The following is a 23,332-nucleotide window of genomic DNA, read 5'->3' as shown; positions in this document are numbered from 1 at the left end:
CCTCTGTCGTCGAGAGGCTTCCAGTCCAACAAGGGGACAATCCTACGTGGCAGGGTCATTTCAGGTCCCTGTATTTTTGCACAAGTTGTACCTCCTCCTAGAATCTCCTTCCATCCACTGCCCTCAGCTCTTTCCCTCGACCACCACTTACTCTCATGGAGCCTCACCTTCCCTCCGTGACTTTCCGGACTCTTATTCCGGGTTATGCCTCCCTATCGGGGTTTCCCCGCAGCCTTGGTTCCCCGGTGAAAGAAACCATAATGCGGCACTGAAATAGGTTCAGTCCGTGTCTCCCCAGCTACAGCGCAAGAAGGAACCGTATCCTACGTGTCCCTGGATCTCCCAACACCTAACTCGGGGCTTTGTGCCGAGCAGGTCCTCCTTCAAGTTTCACCAGGTAGATGAATAAATGACTGGACTCAATGCCACGCTGGTTCGGATGAAGACCAGACCGGATCCAATAGAGGGAGCTGAGGAGGACTTCCCGGGGAAGACTGTGCTGGGGACAGAGAACGAGGGCTGCGTGTCCCGAGACGAGGTGGTGGGGAGACCAAATTCCCAGAGGGCAGGAAACGGGAAACATAAAGGCACAAGAGGTGGGCAAGGAAGGAATTCGGGGGGGCGGGAGGGGGGCTGTGAAAGTTCCGGCAGACACGCAGGGCTTGGCCGATTCTGGGACGAGGTGGGGGAGAGAGAGTCAGGAAGGAAGACGACTCTGAAGTTTGCAGCAGCCGTGACTGGGAGACTGATGAAGCCATTATTGGACACAGCGACGTCCAGAGAAGAGCCAGCTTGGCCAGCATGATTGATAGCGGCGCAAGAGACACGGTCAGACCTCAGGAAGAACTTCCTGGCCCTGAGCTACGCGAGACGATGAAGAGAGCTGTGGAGTCTCCTGGAAACCTTCCATAGAGGAGACGGAGACATGTCCAGCCCCCGGCCCACCTGGTGGCCCGGACGGAAGACGCGGCTGCTTATCTTGCCTGAAGGGAGCCTGGGGTGACCTCATGGATCTCAACTGCTTGGCTTTGGGCAACAAGTCTTCTCCTCCACTGCCCTTCTCTGGGGCACCAGGGGGTACTTCAGACCCACATGGCCTCACAAGCAGTTGCTGGAAAAGCTCTTGGAAGCACCTCACTGCTCTGGAGAGAACTTTTGATAGCCCGGGCCTTCATCCTCATCACAGTCCTCGTCTCCTCGCCCCAGGCAGGACCATGATCAGGACTCGCAGCACAACAGTCCACTTCGGCAGAAGCCCAGCCCGTCTCATTGGCTTTGTTTGTGGTCCCATCACGCCGAGCTTCCCAAGGGTGGATATTCATTCCCCAGCTCCCCCCACCCTCAGCCCTGCCTGACACCGGGGGCTGCTGCCAAGCCTCTGAGCCTCCATCGAGATCTTATCAAACTTCAATCTCTGTCTCTTTTAAGATTTTACTTATTTATTCATGAGAGACACAGAGAGAGAGAGAGGCAGAGACCCAGGCAGAGGGAGAAGCAGGCTCCATGCAGGGAGCCCGACCTGGGACTCGATCCTGGGACCCGGGGGTCACGCCCTGAGCTGAAGGCAGATGCTCAACCGCTGAGCCACCCGGGGAATCCTCCAACTTCAGTCTCTTTAGCATCAATCCATGTTCTCCCAGAGCCAGTCTCAGGGGAGCCAGGCCTCTGTGACTGATGCTCTCCAGACAAGCTATCCTCGCCTCCCTTGCCCGCGTCCTATGGGGCAGCATCGTCTAGTGGGAAAAGCACAGCTTCTGAGACCAGAAGGTGTGTGACACCAGGCAAGTGACCTGATGCCTGCTGCTCCTCCATCTCCCAGGATCTGAATATCAAATGATAAAACGCATATGGAGCCATTTCACAGACTCTCCAAGATCACACAATATAATCCCCTCATATGAAGCCTTATTTTGGATTTCCAAAATCCCCGACGTCCAAATACTAAACCACGGTGAAACTAAAATACAGAGCACGGAGGGGAGGCAACAACGCAGTTTACGGGTTTCCTAAAGAAAAGACTTCCTTGATGTAGATTGGATCATCCAGGCTCCCCCCCCCCCCCCCCCCCCCCCCCGTACGGTGTGTTTTACCATCACGGTCTCCCGCCATTGCCCCATCACTAATCAACAGGGAGGCAACACAAGCAGGGAGGGGACTCATAACTCCATCCATCACCAGGTCCTGTGGATTTTGCTTCCTCGGCATAGACCTGCCCGCTTACTTCCACAGCCACCAAATCATTGCCGGCTGACCAGCTCAGCCTCGGCCTCCGTGTCCTTTCCCTGTCCCAGCAGCCCCTGCAACCGGAGGCCACACGATTCACTCCTGGCTAATGATACCCAAACATCCGATAGTTTCTGGGAAATCCTTTGCCTTTGTGATAAAAGGGGTGGGGCCTGCTGGTACCATCCTTCCCCCCCTTTCTTCTGGGCCTGAACGCAGTCATGATGCCCGGAGCGAAGGCCGGGGTCTTGTTAGCATGACAGAAAGGCCTAGAGAATCCCAGAAACTCAAGTCCTGGAATCCAAGGAACCAACAGGAGCGGCTGCCTTCCTCCAGGCCTAACTGTTGGTAAGGAATCAACATCTCTGCCTTGAAACCATGGTCAGCCAGATTGGCCGGATTTGCAGGCAGAGAGCACTGCGAACTAGTCCAACTAACTCAGCACCCCTGTCCTGCCAGCTCCTAACTAGTCCCCCGGCTTCCTCTCCTGCCCCTTCCCTTCCAATCCAAATGGTCAAGTGGAGACGGACATCGGATCGGGTCACCTCTCTGCTTAAAACTCCTCACTGGTTTTACTGCCGTTGTTCAGATGAAACGCCATGACCGTCCCCACGTCTCCCGCGGCCCCCATGGCCCCGCGGCCCCCATGTCCCCCACGGCCTGCAGGGCCCAGCCCGCCAACATTTCCAAGCGACCCCTCATGCACGCTCCTCCGCACTCCCTCGGCTCCGACCAGGCCAGTCCTCCCGCAGCCCCGGGATCCCTCCCGTCGGGGCCGATCCCCCTGGTCGTCCAGAAAGCCTTCCCTCGTCCTCCTCTGCCTTGTCAACTCCCACACACCCTTCAGATCTCAGCCTCGCTGCTGCTTCCTCGGCGGCCTTCCCCGGCCTCCCGACTAGGTCAGATCTCCCTGCTGTTTGCTCTCGAGGCGCCAGGACCTGCACCGCCCTCAGCCGCTGCCGTTTTCAGGTTGTGAGCAGGAGACAGGCCGCAGCCCCACTGGGACCTGGGCTCCGGGCAGGTGCAGGGGTTTCGTGCACCTTGGGGGTGCCTTCCTGCAGCCCCAGGTCGCCTTCCCGCAGCCCCAGGTCACCTTCCTGCAGCCCCAGGTCGCCTTCCCGCAGCCCCAGGTCGCCTTCCCGCGGCCCCAGGTCGCCTTCCCACGGCCCCAGGTCACCTTCCCATGGCCCTAGGTCACCTTCGCAGCCCCAGGTCAACGCCCGGTGCTCAGCAGGCGTTCGTGGGGTGAACGGGAGCCTTCCGCTTACACCTTACGTACCTCCCTCAACGATCCCAAGGGACAGACGTGGGCCCCCGCTTCCATTTCACAGAAAGAGAAACTGAGGCTGAGAGAGGCCAATTGACCCACGCCAGGTCACAGATCGGGCGGCCAAGCCGGACCTTGTCAAGCCCGCAGCCTTGGCTTCCCTGCGGCCCCCGCCGCCAGCCCACAGAGGCCGCCTTTCCCCCCACGCCGTGCGGAGGCCAACACAGGGATGAAAGTGCAGTGGGCCAAAGAGGAAAAGACAGACAGACAGCAGCCTGCTCACAGCCACCCATCGCCAGAGCCAAGAGGCTGCGCCTTCCCAGCAGCAAGCGCCCCGGTCGCCCAGGTCCAAGGTCACAGGAGTGCAGAAGAGAGGAAGCTCCGGGAAGCCCCGCGGCAACCCCAGGCACCGGTGCCACCGCCCGCCCACTGCACCCCATCACCGCCCCACCACCACCCCCGTCACCCGTCTGCCCCCAGGGCCCCGAGAGTGGCCGCCCTCGCAGCGGCCTGTGCTGGCCCACGCGTGGGGCTGGAGGGCCCAGGGGCGCCGCAGTGACAGGTCCCCCGATGCGGCTCCAGCCCACCTGGGGATGGAGGAACTGGCACGCATGCCGTCACCAAGAAATTACCCGATTTAGCACCAACTACACAATCCGGCAATTAGTCCCTTAAACCGGAACTTGCCGGGGGCCGCCAGCCTGGCGGGGTTGTCGCTACAAAGCTCACTGGGAGTGCAGCTGTGCGCTCTGCCGGGAGGCTGTCCCTGCCCCAAGCAATTACCTTCCAGAAAAAGGATGGACCGTGGAGGCAGGGGGCAGGGCTGCGGAGGCCAGAGCCGCGCCTCCTTGGCTCTCCCGGGGCCTGCCCGCGCCCAGGCTGTGGCCCGGGCCCTGCCTCGCCCTCCGCGCCCACGCTCCCGCCTGCGAGACGGCAGAGCTATCGGGGTCGCCAGAAAGGGATCGACGTGTGCCGCCCGCAAGGTGCAGGCCACAAAGCCCTCGGTGGCACAGCCGGCACTTGGGAGCACTTAAAGTAGCCCTCGTCATCTGCACGCTCTTCCTTTCTCTTCTCTTGACTTCCTCCAATGGTTTACAGGGCGACCTCGGCTGGGTCCCTTAATCTCTCCGAGCCCATGGACAGAAGCTATTCTGCTGCGGACAGAAGCTATTCTGCTGCGGACAAAAGCAGGCCTTCGTCTAGACCGTCCACACCCGGGCACCAGGGGGCCAGGTGCGCTTGACAGCAAAGGCCTCCATGTCAGAGGTTGGCGCAGAGCGACCCTGGGCAAAGCAAAGACAGAGATTTCAAAAAGCAAATACAAACCGAGTCATGCCTTCCTCATGAAGCCGGCTGGGAGAGCGGCGGGCTGGCCACAGTGGTCCAGGTGGCAGCCCAGGGGTACGGTTGCCCCCTTGCCGGGGATCAGCCCCATCTCGCCCCACACCCTGGAACCTCTGAGATCGCCCCCACGCCAGGTCCAACACGGCGCAACTTGCCGCGAGTGAGGCCTGGATCTCGTCCTGCGGGTGAGCCGGGCCTGCTCCCGGGCCCCCAGAGCTCGGGCGTTGCCCACCCAGCCTGCCTGTTTCCCCAGGACCACCAGAGGAGCCAAGACCCTGCCTCGGGGTCTCGCCCTGGCCTCCACGCCCCCCATCCTGACAGCAGCCTGTGCACGGGGGCGGGGGTGTGTCCACTCGTGTAAACGGGTCAGCGCAGGGTGCCTTCCCGGGGCCCACGGCCTGCAGCCCACATTGCTCTGCTCAGGGATGGGCGCTCTTCCCCGGCCTGACCCTGCACCCAGGGACCCCGCATCCAGGGCTACCCGGGCCCCGGGCCCATCCCACTGGCTTGGCCATGCTGCCTTTGTAGGATCCTAGGGGCTGGGCTGGCGTCCTTGTCCCTTGCTTCTCTCTACCTCACCACCAGCCCTGTCGCGGACGACTCCGTGTGCCTCGTGCCCAGCCCCGGCCCCTCAGGACCCCAGAGAAAAACCTCCTCCTACCCTCACTGCCCCAAGAAAACAGAATAGAAGGAGGGAGGCGCGGGGTCTTTCTCGTTAGCCTTTATTACTTAATTTAATCAGCTCTTCTTGGGGGTGGGGGGGACGGTTAGGGTAGGAATTTTACAGAAAATGGGCTTACTGCTCCAAAATACTCGAGACATTTAGACAGAGCCAAGTCTAAATCCATCTCCTGACCCGTTGGACAGTGCTCAGTCTGTGAATAACCCACACTACCTATAATCTCTTTGAAAATCCCACCTCAGGGGGCTTTGCACTTGATGTTCTCTCTGCTGGAACGCTCTGCCCCAGATATTCCCATGGCTTCCTCTGCCTCATCTTGCAGGTCTCGGCTCAGAGAGGCCTTCCCTGACCACTCACCAGCTGGAGTTGAGCCCCACCCCCCAGGCATGCTCTCCATCACCCTGCTTCATTGTCTTCCCCGCACTTATTGCCCTTTGAAATTATTTTCTTTCTCTATTACATGTTTATAGTATGTCTCCCCATAGGAGGACATAAGCCCCAGCAGGACGCGGACCGTGTCTGTCTCAGGTGCTGCGGGATTCTGAGTGTCGCAAACAACGCCTGGTATTACAGGCGCTCAAAACGATACCCATCTGGGGGCCCCTGGGGGGCTCGGCCAGTTAAGTGGGCGACTCTCAATTTCAGCTCAGGTCATGATCTTAGGGTCATGGGCTCGAGGCCCATGTCAGGCTCTGCACTCAGTGGGGAGTCTGCTTGGGGGATGTTCTCCCTCTGCCTCTGCCTCTGCCCCCCTATGCATGCCCCCCTCTTTAAAGTAAATATGTAAATAAATCTTTAAAAATATGTATCTATTTATAAGAATGAAAGTCCTCACTTGCCACCTTCACCCACTCTTCTCTTGTGCCCAGCAGGGCATAGAAGGGACCTCTAGTCCTTTCCCTCTACAGGCTTTAGCGAGCCCTTGAAGGATTTGGTATTAGACATCCAGCCTCCAAGCCCAGCCCTGCTCTCATACTCCTCTAGCCCGTCTCAACTGGGCAGGTCTGGACGGCTCTTTGCCAGAGGCATGTGGGTCCCTCCAGATGCGCCCCCTTGGCACGGTTCGAGGAAGGCGTTCAGGGGACAGAAGAAGAAAGAGCGGGGAGATGGCCTCCCCACATTGCAGGGAGGACTGAGGCTCTGAGGAGGGACTCTCAGGGTTCGGAGTCTGCCACCAGCCCCACGCAGGTCTCTTCACTCCTGCTCCCTGGGCCCAGCTCCTCTCCCCGGCTGGCACCATCAGCCGAGAGGCCCCGGGAGCAGAAGTCAGGCCTCCTCCTCCTCCTCCAGGGCTGCCGAAGGCCCCGTGAGGCTCAGCTCAGCCATCACCCCCCGCCCCCCGCGCCTCTTAACTGCGGCCGCCGCCGGCTTCGGCCTGCTCTTCCCGGCCTGCCGAGCGAACCCATTCTCAGGCTCTCCTGCCTCGACGTGTCCCCCCTCCCGAAGGCCTCACAGAAGCCTCATGGGGAAGCCATCCCTGCCCACTCGCCACGGGGCAGGATTCCCAAGACCAGACTCTCAGGGACCCTGGTCAAGGGCGCTGATAAGAGAGACTGTGGGTCTGGAGTTAAACTATTTGGGTTCACGTCCCAGGCCCACCATTTACTGGACACGGGGCCGAAGGAAGGCCCTTCGTAGTCTCTCTTGAGTTCAGTTTCCTCAACTTCCAAATAGTTCCTTTCTCAAGAATAGTTCCTTTCTCATCATGACGTCATAAGGATTAAGAATTAAGCAGGGAAAAGGTCCATCAATGCCACTGAGAATGGGTGGAGGGACCACTAGAATGTGTGAGGCCTGGAAGCAGGGCCTCCAAGAGGGTCTCTCCAAGGGCCTTGGGCAGAGGCTGAGCCATGCCTCATTTGGACTGGGATCAGAAACAGGTGCTCTGAAAATTCATTTGTTTCACGTTTCACCCAGGACTTGGTGTGCCCGAGCTGCTTCTGGAGGCCTCCTGCACCTCGAGCTGCTAAAACTAGCAGAGCAGCCCTGGTGGCCAAAGATGGTGGCATCTGAGACAACCAGAGGCCTTGATTTGCAGGCCCCACCAGTCCCTCCAGCCAGGGATGGTGCCTCTCTTCGGTCGGGATCTGGAAGGGAAGGCCCGGGGACCTTACTGCTGGGTATTGAGAAGACAGGCATCTGCTTCCAACTATTATATCACAGCCCACCCGATGACCCTGGAAAACTGCTCCATCTGTCTGATTCTCAATTTGCTCATCTGTAAAATGGGGAGAATAAACCTCCTAAGGCCATCGCAACGACAAAAGAAGTTGATCTATCCAAGGCAACTGACACACAGGTCTCCCTGCATACACTGGCTTCTCCTGACTTCAGCGCCCTTCACTTGTATGTGTTTGATGACATTTGGGCCGCTGGGGCTCTGGCCTCCAGACTTCATCCTGCTAGAGACATGAGAGAACAACAGGGAGGATCCCAAGCCCGTGGCGAGGGTCCACTGGGCAGCAGCTTCTCAGCCAGCCCAGGCCCTGTGGCCCAGATGTCCGATGGAGTCCAGAATTTAGGTCGGCCCCCCGGGTTAGCACCTTGTCCTGTAAGCAACCTGTGTGAACTTGTAGACGGGAGCTGTCCACATTGGGGCCCGTCTCCTCCTCTGGGCCTCTCCTGCAGGGAGGTCATGCACAGGGCTAGTCCACGGGGCCCCATGGAGCCTGGCTGGTAGGCAGGGTGCCAGGTTTAGGGGGTAACACCTCCCACCCTTCCCAGCCTCTGGGTTACCTCAGCCTCTGCTCTCCTCTCTGGATTTCTGGGCTTAGCAGGAGCCACGGCCACAGGGGCAGACAGCATGGGGAGAGGAGATCCTTCCAGAGGGAAGGCCTGTCCTCCCAGCTTCACCTCTGATGCAGTGCAGGCCTCCGTCCTCCCAAGAAAACTTCCCCATGAGCGCCCTCCCCATCAGCCCCAGCCATTGCGACCTCCTCTTAGGTCCCACACTTCAGCACAGTAGAGCGAACGTTTGCTTGCAGGCTGTAAGCTCCAGGAAAACCAGATGCATCTGATCTGTCTCAGTATGGACAGACCCGGCATACAGTAGGTGCTCAATACGCTCAGGATCAGTGACTGAGCCATCGAGAGCTCGTACCCCTCAGCTGGGGCACAGGTTGTAGAGGAGACAAGAAGAAGGCAGGAGGGAAATGCCTGCCGGTGGCTGTGCCAGAAGGGCCCAGCAGCCGCAGCTGCTCCAGGGTGGGGGGTTCCCTGAGGACCCGGCGAGGCACGGAGGCGGAGGTTGCAGGGCTGCTCTGGGAGACGCTATAGAGTGGATTCAAGCGCTTGACACGTGTCACACACACCACCTCTGGTGCCCTGCAACTCTGGAGTCCATGGTCCGGCGCTCGGAATGCCCGCAACTAAAAAGTCATCGTGTCCGGCGCTTCGGACGCACTTCTCCACGCAGCCCTCGCGAACTGGCCTCTGCGGAAGCTAGCATTTTTACTTCCGTTTTACAGATGGGGAAGTGAGGCTTAGAAACATGACGAAAAGCGGCCAAGGTCACAGACGTGGCGGAAGAGGGACTGGCATCTGGTCTGAGTCCGCACCCAACATTCTCCACCACTGAGAGACCAAGGCCAAGCAGGCCCCAAGGAGCCCGGCTCTCTGACCGAAGCGGTTTGACGAGGCCCCCAGGGGGACCCCCAGTGTGCCCTGACTCATCACTCGGCCTGAGAAAGCCTCCATCCCCGCCATCCCTCCCTCGAACACAGGCACATGTTGCCGAGGCCGCTTATTCACAGCTTAACATATGTGCTCATCCAAAGTCAGATTACAAAGCCATGCAGATCACCCAGCACGACTCGCATGGCACTCGTCGTGTACATAGTCACCAGCACATAATGTGCACAGATACACGCTAACTTGTTCCCACAAGGGGTCACATACTTCTGCACTTTTACCCAACGGACAGTGATGCTTGTCCACACGGAGGCTGCACAGGTACAGACCTCACATACCCGCTCACTCACGTGCTTACCCCACACAACAAATACACCTGTGCGCCCCACATCACGCAGGCACCCACATCTGCTCAATGTCATGCACCAGATCCTCCCCAACAAGACTGTGTCCATTGTTCCCAGACCCTGTACTAGGCCCAGGTGAGCAATGATGCTCCCTCCCTCTGGGGTTGGCCAGGAGGCCCTGAAAGGGGAAGAAGGCTCAGCCTGCCTGTGATGGATGGAATTAATCTATTGAGCTGGAGAAACTAAATAATTAAATCCCTAATCACCCCCCAAGCCGGCCCAGGCCAATATAGCCGAGGGAGGGAGGGGGCTCTGAGGCCCAGACCAATATCGTAGAGAGAGGGAAGGGCTTGGGAGGGGAGGCATAGAACAGAACCCTCTAGGAGTTTCTCTGGGAGGAGCTCCAGCAGGCAGGCAGACAGACAGACAGACACAGTCCTCAAGGGCCACAGGCTGTCCCTTTCCACACTTAAGAAGAAGCACAGCACCACCCACTCATACAGGGCGGGCCTCCCCCAGCTCCCCAGGGCCTTCCTGTCCCACCACGGATGCGTCCCGCGCGGGTCTGGGGGTGGCAGGCAGGACGCTCAGGCTGCCTGGGGCTGCGGCTGCCCCTGGGGTCCGCCCAGGTGGAGCCGAGGTGGGGTCAGCAGGGAAGGACCCTCCGCACAGATGCACCTGCTTCCCTCTGGGGGCGGGTCCAGCACGTGGCCGGCAGGCTGAGGCCGGGGCAGAGGCCTGGGCAGGGGGGCTCGGGATCGGCCTGGGAGCAGGCCCCAGTCCCATTGGCTGAAAAGTGGGTCATTTTCCTTTTGAAAAATAGTGAGAAAATGGAGAAGTAGGTCGGGCTCTCATCCCCTCAGCCCCAGGCGCCGGCCTGACTTGCAGGGCGGGGAGGACTTGCAGGGCAGGAGAGGCGACACCTGCACAACCACAGCCCGGCTCCCCCAGGGCACACTCCCCCCCCCCACAGGCCGAGGCCGTCAGCAGCCCCCAGGCCCCAGGACTGTGCTCCGCAGCGGCTCCTGCCCCCTGCCCGGCGGGTGAGCGCCCAGGCCGGGAGCCTCCTCCCATCCTCCCGGCTGTCGTGATACCTCCTCTCTTCTCCCTTCCTCTGCGTCCACGTGGGCAGAGTCGTTGCCATGACACCGCGGGCAGGTGGGCGGCTCTGGCGGCAGCTTGAGCCCAGCCCCCAGCCCCGAGCCCAGGTGGGGGGAGCGGCGCCCCCGCCCCAGCCGGATGCAGCGAGCCTGGCCGAAGGCCCTGCGCCCGGGCCTAGGGCACCCAGTGGGCACCCGGCGGGCACCCGGCGGGCACGGGCTGCGGCTGTGGGGCCAGTCCTCCCACCACCGCGGTCCCCTCCCGGCTGACATCCAAGCCCGTCCTTCCCGAGCGACCCCAGCGCAACCCCAGGCCTCTGGGGAGAGGCCGGATGGCCCAAAGTGGAGCCGCCCCAGAGCCCCCTCCCTGCCCCCTAGCCCCGGCTGGTCCTCTGGAGCGCCGTCCGTTTCCCCAGGGTGTCCCCACACGACTGAATTCACGTCACAGCCTGGGGGGGCCCAGTGCTCCTGAGCTCACACATGGCCCAGTGCGACCAGGGGTGTGGGCCCAGGACCCAGGATGGGGCAGGGAGGACCCAGGACGGCCCCACTGGGCACACCGGGCCCGCCCACCCAGGCCTGGGCCCCTGGGCCGGGCCTGAGCTGAAGGTTCTCAGGGCTCCGGTCCGCTCCAGAGTGGGCCCTGGGTCCCTGGGTGTCCAAGCGTCCGTGGCTCTGACTCCCTGAGGCTCTCCCATGAGGTTGCCCATGCTGCTCCCCAAGGCGGGAGCCCCGTATCACTGAGCCCCCCGCGCACCGGCCACAGGGGTGGGTGCATGGTGCGGTGGTGACGGGATCCCAGAGGAAGGGAGAAGGGTAAGCCAAGGTCAACCGGAGGGGGTCCAGCTGGCAGCGGGCTGTCCCCGACCCACACTCTGCGGACGCACAGACCTCTTCACCCCCCTTAGGCTCCTCCGGCCAAGGCAATGACCGGGCTGCCCAAAATACCTCCGTGTGCCCGTGTGTGCTCGCGTGTGCTCGCCTGTGCACGGGGGCGCACGCGTCCCATCTCCTTTCCTCCACTTCCACCACCAGGGTTGGGCATCGGGGCGGCCCTCGCCCTGGGTTCTCTCGGAAGCCACTGCAGGGGCTCCCAGCTGGGCCCCTGCCCCACAGCCTGGCCCGACCCCAGCCGTTCCCCTCACTGGCCGCCTGCGTGATCTGCCAACTGCGGGCCGGGGACCCGCGGGCCGGGGACCTACAGGGCCACATGCTCCTCTGGACGCCGCAGGGGCGGCCGCGAACACGACTCAGGAAGCTCCCACTGTCAGGAAGTTCGCTTTCTGGTACAGGACGCGTATTAAGATGGAGAGGATGCCTGTCCCCTCGGGGCGCCCAAGCCCCCCAGCGTCGCACGGGCCCTGGCCTCGGCTCCCTGCCTCAGAGAGAGAGAGATGATAAGAAATAGATTGGATAACAGAGTGCGGGGAGGGGACAGAAAGGCAAGCGGACGTCTAAGGTAAACGGTGGGTGAGGCCTCTCCAAAAAAAGTGACTTTTGAGCAGACTTGAGAGCAAATCACATGGATATCTGGGGGAAGAAAGCTCAAGCTGAGGGAAAAATTAGCACGACGGCCTTGAGGTGGGACTGTGCTTACCGTCTTGGTGGCACCGAAAGGAAGCCCTGGCTGGGGTGGCACCTCGGATCGGGGAGGTGACTGGAGCTATTTTACATACGGCAGTCATGCCACCCAGGCCCCACTGAGCATATGGACCTCACCCCGAGCCGAGAAGCCATGGGAGAGGCATGACCTCATCTCACTGCTTTTGCAGGGGAGGATCTGCGGAGGAGGGGCTGGCAACGGTGGAAGTAGGGAGACCAGTCGGGACATTTACTGCAACCCCTTTTCCTACCGTTGCCCACCTGGGGACCACCCGTTCTCACGTGGCGCAGCAGCTCGGAGGCCTCCTCTCCTGTGGACGCTTCACCAACCCCTCCTGTCCCCGCCCCATGACTGACCGAGCCCTGTCTAGGTCTCCACGCCCCCACCACCCCCGTGAACACTTGCGTCACACAACCTTCCCTAACGCTCTCCTTACTTGGTGCGGGTCTCTTACCTTCTCTAGATTATAAGTTCCCTGAGGTCGAGGACCCTCCCCGGTGTTCAGCACAGAACATGGCAGATCATGGGCATGGAATAAACGTTGGCTGAATGAATGGAGGTACTGTGGGGGGCACCGGGGGGGTGGCAGGGAAACCACGTGCAGGCCGCTGCTAGTGTGCGAGTGGGTGAGTGAGGTAGGTGCACACGGATGCGCTCACGGGTTGCAATCAGGCCTCTGTTAGCACATGCCCACATACTTCTGCACGCTCTGGTCATGTGTACGTGTGTTAGCAGGCGGGTACGTGCGGACAAATCCCCGTGTTGGTGCACACATTCCTGCCAATCCGTTCATGCGCGTACACCTTAGTGCAATTATGCCAAGAGCGGCGTATGAAAGCTCGGACAGGTGGTATGCACATGCACACGTACACACATACCGCCACCTGCCCCGCGAGTGTGAGGCTCATGCACACGCTTGGGCCTCTCTATTATCCTTGCCCCCTTCACCCACCAAGCCCCACTCGTTCCCCTCGATTCTCAAAATGTCTCGAGTCATGTCGAGGTTTAAGCTCCCATACTCTTTCCCCACACACGCTTCTGAGCACCCCAGCCTCCGATAGCCTTGGGTTGGGCTCCCCCACTCAGCTGTGTCCAAGGCCTGTGTAGGCTTCTCCTCTGCAAACCCCCACCATGTGGATGGTAGTGAGGAACAGTTGGGTCCCTGTGACCTGAGAATTGGAGATACCTCAAGGAGGCTGCTTTCTGGAGAAGAGCCACAGGCATCAGGGTGGATCAAATTTAAGCATGTGGGAAAACAGCTTCTGGGCAGCTCCAGTGTTCAGAGCCTCTCTCTCTCCCTCCCTCCCTCTCTCTCTGTGTCACATTTATTCACATGACCCAGCTTACGTACATAATTCACGTGCTACTAATTCACGTATGCACATGTGTGTCCCCACATGTATGCCCACATGCAAACTTCCACTCCCATATATGCATTGTTGGGTGAGCACCCCAGCACACACACACACTCTCTCATGTGCAGGTTTAATTAAGTCATTGCCTTCAAAGTCACATATATATAAGGATGCACGCTAGAGTTGTGCACACATACACCTACGTATACACGTGTCCACGCTTCTACACGAAATCATAAGTGTTTGTACACATTTATACGGCATGCTCACACGTATGTGTGTACCTATGCACAGTCACATACCCCCTCACAGGCACGTGCGCCGGAACAGCAGAGCTATCCAGCCCCTCCCCTGGCTTCTATCCCACGCACAAAGCCAGGAGTCCATATCCTCTCCAAGGGACATCACAAGTTTGCACTTGCTCTCTTTCTTGCCAGTCTCCCACTTCTCCATTTGGAAAGTTGTTCCTACTATCAATAGGATATGCCCCACTCCTGGACACACCCCATTCCCACCCACGCTCAGGAAAAACAAAACAAAAAAAAAAGTCATTCTAAAAATGGGCTGTTATCCCCTTGTCCCATGCCTGTAGTAACCAATATTTCCTCAGACAACCTGGGGAATCGGTACCAACGAAGCAGGTGCACCCATCCCAAGGTGCACTTTTTCCTCCACCTAAGAGGCCACCCCCACCCCGCCCCCATATACACATACAACTCTTTAATGCAAAAGGGGGACATAAGAAGAAAATATCGAGACCCGAGTTTTTCCTCCCCATACCTCTGGGTATGGCCCACCACTCCCAGACTCCAAAACAGTTATTGGGGCGCAGGAAGGAACAGTCAGAAAATTATCTCTGGGCTCTAAAACCTCCTGGGATCCCTCTCTTCCTCCCTAGAGGGCAACTTCATGATGTCCAGCGAACCCCTTCCATCCCAGCCCAAGGACCCTGCCAAAAAGAGGCCAGACCTTAAGGCTTAAAAATGTAAAGATGGTGACCTTGGCTCAAGATAACAAAAGAAGCAAGTATTTAGAAAAACAAAAAACAAAAACAAAAAACAAAAATAAAACAAACCATGAGCTGGGTAGGGAGCAGGGAGGGGAACTGAAGACACCTCCTAGCAGGAAAGTGGCTGCTGGAACATTAGATCATGGATAGCAGGACTCTCCAAGGGGCCAGGGAGAGGGGGGTGGACATCCAGCATTGCATGTGGGGGTGGAGGGGTGACTGCTTCAGGCAGTAGCAGCAGCTCCAAAGTAAAGTCTTATCAAAGCTGTTATGTAACGGAGGGAGCTGAGTGGAGCACAAACACCTCCCCTCCCCAAACAGGCACCCACACCCACACCCACCACCTCCCAGCACCCACAGCATAGGAAAACTCGGCTCCTCCCAAGCAGCGAGAAGGGAAGAATCATCCTGATGAGTTACATCAAAAACATGATGGGTGATGGGCTCCTTATTAACTACAAGTCACATCTGGGAAAGAACAAACTGGCTTGGTTTGGGGTCCCTGGATACGTCCCCCCTTTCCTTGAACTCCCTGCCACACCCAGTTTCTGCCCAGCATCATCTGGAAACCTTCTCTGCTCTCCCCTCAAGAAGGATCCCATTTGAATATTTGATTGTGCTCTTGGGGCTGGGAGGTGAAGCTGCCATCAACCCTTCCTGCCTGTTGTTCCCCACAGTCTCATCTGCATGTCCTGACATTTGGCTCTCATCCCCCTGGGATGACAAGGGAAGGGACCTGGAGAAATAACTCCTTGCTCTATTCCCTTCAGAGTTACAAAGACAAAGCACAAGAAAATTGAGACGCTAGGTTAGTGGGGAAAAGATTTCCAAGGAAGCTGAGGATCGAAACCTGGACCCTACCCCCTAATTTGAAGGGGTTTTTCTTCCTCTAGATCTTCCTCTTTCCCCATTGCCCTGTCTCCAGTAGCCTCCTCCTCTGCTCCATGGCACTGAACAACCCCACCCACTCCTTGAATCCTCTGCTTGGAAATCTTCCTCCCCAACAAAAGTCTCTCCCAAATGCTGCTCCGAGCTGTGGTTAGGGTGGGCAGAGAACAGGAGGCAGGCTTGCAGAATATTTCGCTGTCCCCTGTCTCGATTCCAAGTATGCTGGGCAGAGGGGTGCCACGCAGGGAGCAAATTGTCCCGAACTCCTGGGCTCTGTGTACCCCCAGGCCTAACTTGCAAAACCTAAGCTCTCCCAGTCCAGAGCTGCCTTGAGCCTGAACTTCGGGGGCCCGGGAGGAGAAAAAGCCAGTGTCCGTACCCCCAAGCTCATGGCACTAAAAACTATGCAGAAGAAGAGTGAGCTCGCCGCCACGGTACCCCCCTCCATGGCCACCCCCACACTCACGGAAAAGTGGTCTGGGAGAGGGGTGAGGGGACTGGAACAGGAAGAGAGGAGGCCTCCCCCCCAAAATACGGCTAATAACTAACCCTGAGGCCTAAAGCCCCAGGGAGGACCCCAAAATCTATCTCCCCATGCACAGGCTCCGTCCTTGGAAAGTGGGTCATCCGGGAGAATTCTGCTAGTGAGCCCCGAGCGCGGCCGGGTCCCCTTCGGTCCCCTTCCCGACACGGGCCCCAGCGCAGCGCGGCTCAGCCCTGAGGCCGAGGCCAGGAAGGAGCCAGTCCCCACCGAGCCCGTTCAGCACTCGGGACAGCTCCCAGAGAGCCTGCGCCCCGGGGCGCCCGCCTGACACCCCCACCGCGCCCGCCGAGCCCCCGAGCCCCTGCCCACCCCACGCTCGGCTCCTGGCCACCGGGAGCACCTGCTGTCGCTCCCTCGCCTCTGTGTCCAAAGAGAGAAAGGAAACCCAGCCACGAGGCTTCCCTGAGGGAGCCCAGGGAGAGGACCCCACCCACCTCCTTTTCAGCCCAGAGCCTCTCAACGCCACTCACAGCTGGCTCTAAAAACCACTTTTTCCTTCTTAACCACCACCCCGAAGATAAGAGAAATACTCACGTGGGGGCTCCCAGCCCTGTAGGCAGATGTGGTGGGGGGAGGCCGAGAGAGGTAGCTCCCCACACCCCGATCGGAGCCCCCTTTCTGAAGGAGCCAGCTCCCATCTGGACTGGGGGGAGGAGAGACATGTGGAAGCACTGATTGAGGGGAGGGGAGAAGAAAAAGGGGAGGAGGCAGGAGCGGGGGACTGCAGGGTGGGGGTGTCGGGATGGGGGCAAGGGAATCCTTTTTAATTTCATTCTCTCTCCATGTCTACATCAGCCCTGCAGGCTCAGCTCTTTAATATTTACACATAGGAAGAGGAGAGGATGGGAAAGAACAGAGAGTGAGGGGGGCAGGGGGTACCTGAGCTCAAAGGACACAGAGGCAGGAGCCTGCAGGAGCTGGGAGCTTGAGCCCCCCGCCTCCTTCCTGGCCCGCTCCCATTCTGAGCTCTTGGCTGGGAGGAAGAAGGGACCCCGGGACCATTCTGGCCCTTTGTTAACAAGACACTTTGAAGCCGCATCAGAAAAAAGGATCAGATCCCCACCCACATACCTGGACACCCCCACAAACCCAGATTTCTTGGGTGCCTTATGTGCAGATGGTAGAAGCAAGTATTCAGGCGCAAGCATGTTCTGATGCTCGGAAGCATGTTTTGCATGTGGGCTGCTGGGCAAGCACATGAACACATCAGCTAGCATGTGCAGGTCGGTGCAAGTATGTTCTGGGTGGATTCCCATGTCACAGCCCAGGCGATCCTACACAAACTTATGTAATCCCACGCGTAAATCGGCCCCCAAGTGACCCAAGGGCAAGGCCATCCTCTCCCCCCAGACACCCTTACTCATCGGCCCTTCCCTCGCAGCCTCACTTTTCCTTTCTGTGACTTGGGGACAAGGGCTGGTGGGGAGGCAGGCTGCCTCGGAGCCCAGGGACTTGACGAGTTATTAGCAACAATGAGCTAGCAGCTCGTTACCATAACGATGGTGCCGCTGCCTCGCCCCAGCTCAAACCCAGACTCCCCAGGCGGCAGGAGGCCCGCTGAGCCAGCAGTCTTCAGACTGGGGCTGGGGTGGGGGGGCAGGCGGGCAAAGAAGGCAGCAAGACACGATGCTTGTACAGCGGAGGGCACGCAGCTGGTCCTCCAACTCCCACTGAGACAACAGTTGACTCCACCAAGTGGGAATCAAATCAGACTCTGGGAAGGCTTCCTGACGGCGGAGACGGCAAGACCCTGGAAGGGGTCTGTAGGAGCCCCTCTAGGCAAAAGATTCGGCTGTCATTTGCCGCCTCGTCCCCTCACTCCAAGAAACTCTTCCACTGATCTTAGCAGATTAAGAGAAAAAATTTAAAAAAAAAAAAAAAAAACACCAAATAGAAGGCCCCTCTCTGAATTCCAGTCTTCCCATCTGGCAAATGGGGACAATTATCTTAGCGTTTACCCTAGGTTTCTGGAAAGTGTGATTCGAAAGGGTTTAAGGGTAACTACAGACCCTCCCCAAACCAGAAAAGCCCCAGAAGTTTCTCTACCCAACAGGAACCCATGAGATAAGGACTGTCAGGCCAGCTAGAGGCGGAATGCATCAGAAACTGGGTGGGATGAAGGAAGATGGAGCCCGGCCAGCTCGAGCCCCAACATCAGCTGGAGAGAGATGATGTGAGGTGCCAGGCGGCAGCTGAAAGCAGGCACCGCCACGGAGAGTCTAGGAGTCTGGTCTTCAGCAGATCCGGCCCCTCACACGCAGGAATCCGGACAAGCCCGTGGCCTACTCCGCGGTGGGCATGGCCGCGAAGCCACCCCCAACCCCTGGCCCTCTCTTTTATAAAGGGTCCCAGGCTAAAGGATCTACAGCCTCGGGCTTATTGGGTCTTTGAAACCCCCTCTGCTCGGCTCTGACGGGCATAGACTGGGGCGGGCAGGGGGTCCAGGAATGGAAAGCAACGCGCAGGGTTGGAAAGTTTCCGGGCTGAGACTCGCCAGGAACACGCAAGTTTGCTGTGTGACCTTGGGCAAGTCCGCGCCCTTCTCTGGGCTTCGGTGCCCTCACTTTAGAATCAAGAGGTTAGAGCAAGTCAGTCCCAAGGTTCCTCTCCCGGCCGCCGTTCCACAGCTCCATGCAAGCGCACCCCTTGGACAGGAGCCCCCTGGCATAAAATGCAGTGGGCACCACGTGCAGGATCAGTGGGGGCATTGAGGGTGGGGGCTGCAGGGCTTGCGTCTGAGGCTGTTCATCCTATGCTCATGTTCCTTTTAGAAACACCTGCCACCCTAGCCCTCCCAGCTCCCTTTTTAGACCCTGATTCACTGCCAACTCACGAAGCCTCTCCCTTCCCTCCCTCCTCTCTTCTCCCCCAATCTCTCTTTTAGGCCTTGGCAGCTGGGTGCAGAAGTAGCCCCGGCACTCAGGGAACGCTGGGTGGGGGGAGACACGGCGGCCCAGGGTCTGAGAGAAGACGCCGGGAAGCGCCACTCTTTCGCCTTGGCCCAGCCCAACTCTGCGAGTCACCCCAAGACCTGGGTTGGAGTCCTTCTGCCCCGCTGGTTAGCAGGGGGCAATCCGGAGAACCGCCATTCACCTCTGAAGCCTCAACACCCTCATCTGTCAACCGGCATCATACTAAGCCAAACTACGTGAAATTGCTGCTCTTGTAGGCAAAAAACAAAAACAGCTGAATCCTGGCCCTTTCAGAGCCTTAACCGGGCCTGCCTGCTTCCTGAGGCTGTTGGGGGGATAAGAGGAAGGAGGTGAGGAGGGGTTAGTTTTTCAAAAGCCCTGCACTGATACAAAGGCACTGTTTTCTTACTATTCTTACTTCAAAAGCTTTAGCACAGACCCACCTGGAGCCAAGGGCCTGAACAAATGACCCAGAACTTGGAAATTTAGGACTTGGAAGTCTGGGAGACAGCCACCTGCTCTGATGACTAACAACAGGACAGCAGCTTCCACCTGGCCTCCTCAGCTCCTGGCACTAAGGGGCCCTTGGTGAGCGTCACGGGGGTGACACAAGTTCCTAGGCCCCAAGATTCTTAGCAGCACACACACTCCCGCGCCCCCCGGCCCCCGACCACCGGGGCCCCACAGGCAGCAAGGACCCAGCCGTGGCATCGTGGGGGGTGGCCCCTGGGGAGGTGAAGGTGAACCTCAAGGTGGGGAACGCAGCGCAGCCCTTGCCTGAGTCAGGGGCAGGAGTCGCAGGCGCGGAGGGATGACCCGACCTGGGCCAAGTCTCATCTCCCAGCGCCAGGCCTCCCAGCACCCGCGGTGTCCCCGTCCCCGTCCCCGTCCCCGTCCCCGTCCCCGGGGAAGGAGGGACAAAGCCCGGGTGCTGTGATTCAGAGTGAGCCCCGCTCACATACAGCCTGACACACACACACACACACACACACACACACACACACACAGGCCACGGATGCCCGGACCACTCACGGAGACACAGGCACACGGGCACACACACATCCTGTTCGCAGGGACATACACAGGCACGCGTGGCGGCCGCGCACACGCTCATTCACACACATGTCTACAGACACACACAGCGACACACTCCACGCTCACACCGCACACACCCGCGGACACGCTCGCGCCGCGCACACGGCCGCCCGCAGACCCACGCGGGGACACTCGCACACTCACCGCGGGCACCGTGACACGCACGCACACTCGCGCACCTGCAGGGGAAACTTCTCTCCGGGTCTCCCCGACACCACCGCTGCCCCCGCGGCCGGCGGGCTGCCCCCCCCGCGGCCCGGGCCCCCCGAGCCCCCCCGCGCCGGCCCGCAGCCCCCTCGGCCCCGCGCGGCCCTCCCGCCGCCCCCCTGCTCGGGGTCAGGCCGCGGCCGCCTGCAGGGGCGGGGGCGGGGGGGGCGGCCCAGGGCTCCCTCCTTCCCTCCACCCCTCCCCTCCACCCCAACCCCGTCCCTCCCCCCTCTCCCCTCCCCCCCGCCCCCTCCCCCCTCCCCGGGCCCGGAGCCGAGGCCGCGGGCGCCCGGGGCGTGGGCGGCGCCGGGGCCGCAGCCAGGCCGAGGCTGGGGGGCGCTGCCGAGGGCGCGGCCCCGGCCCCCCGCGCTTACCTGGCCCGGCTGGGGCTCCGGCCGGGGGCCATGGTGCGGGCGGCGGGGGGGGCGGCACTGCGGAGCCCCCGGCGGAGGGGCCGCGCCGGCTGCGGAGCCCCGAGCGAGCGCCGGGCGGCTGCGGGCGCGGGAGCGGGAGGCGGCCAAGCCACGGAGGCTGGATTTCCCGGGGACCGGGACGGGGAGGCGGGGGGATCCCGCCCGCGCGCTCCGCCCCCGCCCCCGCCCCCGCCCCCGCGCGCCTGCCCGGCCCGAGGCGGCCGCGCTCCTGCCCCCGCAGCGGCCCGGGCTCCCCGCCAGCCCCTCCCCCCGGGACCACCCGCGCCGCGGGCCCGGGCAGCCACCGCGTCGCCACCACGCGCAGCCGGGGACACGGTCGGGCAGCCCCGGGCACAGGGCTCGCGCCCCCCGAGGCAGGTCACAGCCTGGGTGTCACCCGGGAGCCCCCCCGCATCCCCTCGGGAGGCTCCTCGGGCCCCCCCGTATCCCCCCCCGCATCCCCTCGGGCGGCTCCTCTGGCCCCCCCGTATCCCCCCCCAATCCCCTCGGGAGGCTCTTCGGGTCCCCCCATCCCCTCGGGAGGCTCCTCAGGTCCGCCCCCTGCATCCCCCCCTGCATCTCCCCCATCCTCTCGGGAGCCTCCTCGGGTCCCCCCGCATCCCCCCCATCCCCTCGGGCGGCTCTTTGGGTCCCCCGTATCCCCCCCCCGCATCCCCTCGGGAGGCTCTTGGGGTCCCCGCGGGCCGCCCCCCAGCCGCGGCCGGGGAGGGGCGCTGTGCCCGGGGGCCCCCCAGCCTGACACCGGCGCGGCCCAGGCCACCTGCCGGCCGGCGGCCCCCCAGCCCCTGTGCCCGCCCACCTCGGGGCCCTGGGCCGTGCGGGGCGCTGCGGGGAGGGCAGGGGACAGTCCAGCCCGGAGGCGGAGAGCTGACTGCAGCACTTCCCGGCTGGAGTCGGTCCCAGCGCCCGGGAGACGCTGGGCGAGGCGGGGAGAGGGGGGCCTGGGGAAGCCGCAGGGGGAGGGGCTGGAAGGCGGGGGAGGAGCTGGTCCTGGGTTCGGATTCCGCGGGGTGCGGCGGGCGCCGGGAAGGGGGAGCCTGTGCTGCTTGGAGCCCCCCTCCGCCCTGCCTGCCTCCGCCGGTTCTGGTCCCCAGCCAGGGCTCGGGAGCCTCGGAGACCAGCTGTCCTAGCTGTCCTCCTCTCCAGGGACACACATTCAAGTTATTGTGACTCCACGTTCACCCAACTACCCCCTTTGCCCGGTTCCCCTCTGGGGTTGCCGGCTCTCTTCCTTGTATAAAGGGAGAAACTGAGGCGGGGAAAGTAGGAGTCACAGGCTCCAGAAAAGTTAAAACTGGGAGTAAGCCCTTTCCCCTTCCTGCAGAGAACTGCTTAAAGATCCCACATGACATAAATGACAAAAAGGAGTGTGGAGGGATCCCTGGGTGGCGCAGCGGTTTGGCGCCTGCCTTTGGCCCAGGGCGCGATCCTGGAGACCCGGGATTGAATCCCACGTCGGGCTCCCGGTGCATGGAGCCTGCTTCTCCCTCTGCCTGTGTCTCTGCCCCCCCCCCCCCTCTCTGTGACTATCATAAATAAATAAAAATTAAAAAAAGAAGGAGTGTGGAAAGCCCTTGCCCAAGGAAATCTAGACTCTGGGATGGGGGCCGGGCAGGACGGTTACCTTGCCCTGCGCTGCGGCCCACGAGAGCGTTTCCATCAGGAATTTTCAATCTAAGCTAAGGTTGCAGCTCATTTCCAGCCCAGGGACCAGGCAAAACCAGATACAACAGAAAAGAAAGTGGAAAGTTGGTCCCAGGAACCCACCTTAGAACTGAAAGAACCACTTTGCTTTCCGTGGAGGATAAGACCAGCCATCACTAGGACACCCAGGGCACCACCGTGGTTTCCGAGTCCTAAGATGAACGTTTTGTTAGCTATTCTGAAATTGGAACGCATCCTGCAACCGATAGGGACCTTCAATACGGTTTTCTGCTTTTCTCTGAAGGCTGTTATCCAAGGGTTGACGTGTTTTAGAATTGAGAACATGATGTAGTTTTCATCTGTTAATTCAACAACCATTTACTGATTAAGATTAATCAGACAGGTTTACCCTGGGCAGTGTGCTTTCACAGCCGTCCGGTGATGTGTAAGGGAGACAGAGATGTAAACCAATAATTACTTCCAGGGCCAGCTTCGAACGAGTGTGAGCTGTGCAGTCACACAGAGCCCCACACTTAAAAAGGCCCCACTCTTGGTTTAATGCTCTCCTGTCACCGTCTCGAAATTCTTAATGATTTCTTAACAAGGGGCCCTGCACTTCACAAATTATGATTGCTATGTTAGGAATTCCACGCCTCCACAGAGATGGGCACAAGATACTCTGAGTCTAGAGGCAACAGTGAGCCCTGCCTCAGTGAAGAGGGGCAGGCAGAGAAGTAAGGAAACATAAAGGAGGCACTGGAGACTTCCAAGCCCGGAGAGAGAATTAGGGCCGAGAACCCCACACATGCAGGGACCAGAACTCCTCAAACGGTCATTCTAGCAATATGACGGGCTGGTGCTTATTGATCCTTCCACCGAAAACGTGGTAAGTGTTAAACAATGATAGATAAAAAATTGTTTTAATTTTCTTAAATGCATCAATGAGCTGGCAAGAAAATAAACACCCCAGCCAAAATCTAAGCGAAGGCATAATCAGAGAAGTATGCAGAACACTGAAGCCGACCTTAGTCTTGGGGCCTGAGATCCA

General features: G+C 60.0%; 1 protein-coding gene across 4 annotated transcripts in view; it reads right to left on the bottom strand.

Annotated features, from left to right (window-relative positions):
• The window catches only part of DLGAP3 (DLG associated protein 3), a 61,184-nt gene extending 40,505 nt beyond the window's left edge, over positions 1-20,679 (bottom strand). Inside the window, exons 1-2 of one of the 4 annotated variants that reach the window (XM_038557970.1) lie at positions 16,872-16,984; positions 16,527-16,630 (exon numbers count right to left, since the gene is read on the bottom strand). The gene's annotated coding sequence lies outside the window, so the exon portion shown is untranslated. Of the gene's footprint in view, positions 1-16,526; positions 16,682-16,871; positions 16,985-20,580 lie in introns of those variants that run through there. The other 3 variants (XM_038557969.1, XM_038557971.1, XM_038557968.1) reach the window with 3 other exon arrangements.
• Between the last annotated feature and the right edge of the window lie 2,653 nt (positions 20,680-23,332).

Source organism: Canis lupus, chromosome 15 (assembly GCF_011100685.1).
Source record: "Canis lupus familiaris isolate Mischka breed German Shepherd chromosome 15, alternate assembly UU_Cfam_GSD_1.0, whole genome shotgun sequence".
Classification (NCBI taxonomy): domain Eukaryota; kingdom Metazoa; phylum Chordata; class Mammalia; order Carnivora; family Canidae; genus Canis; species Canis lupus.
The sequence above is the reverse complement of the archived record's forward strand: the minus strand, read 5'-3'. Positions and strand labels throughout refer to the sequence as shown.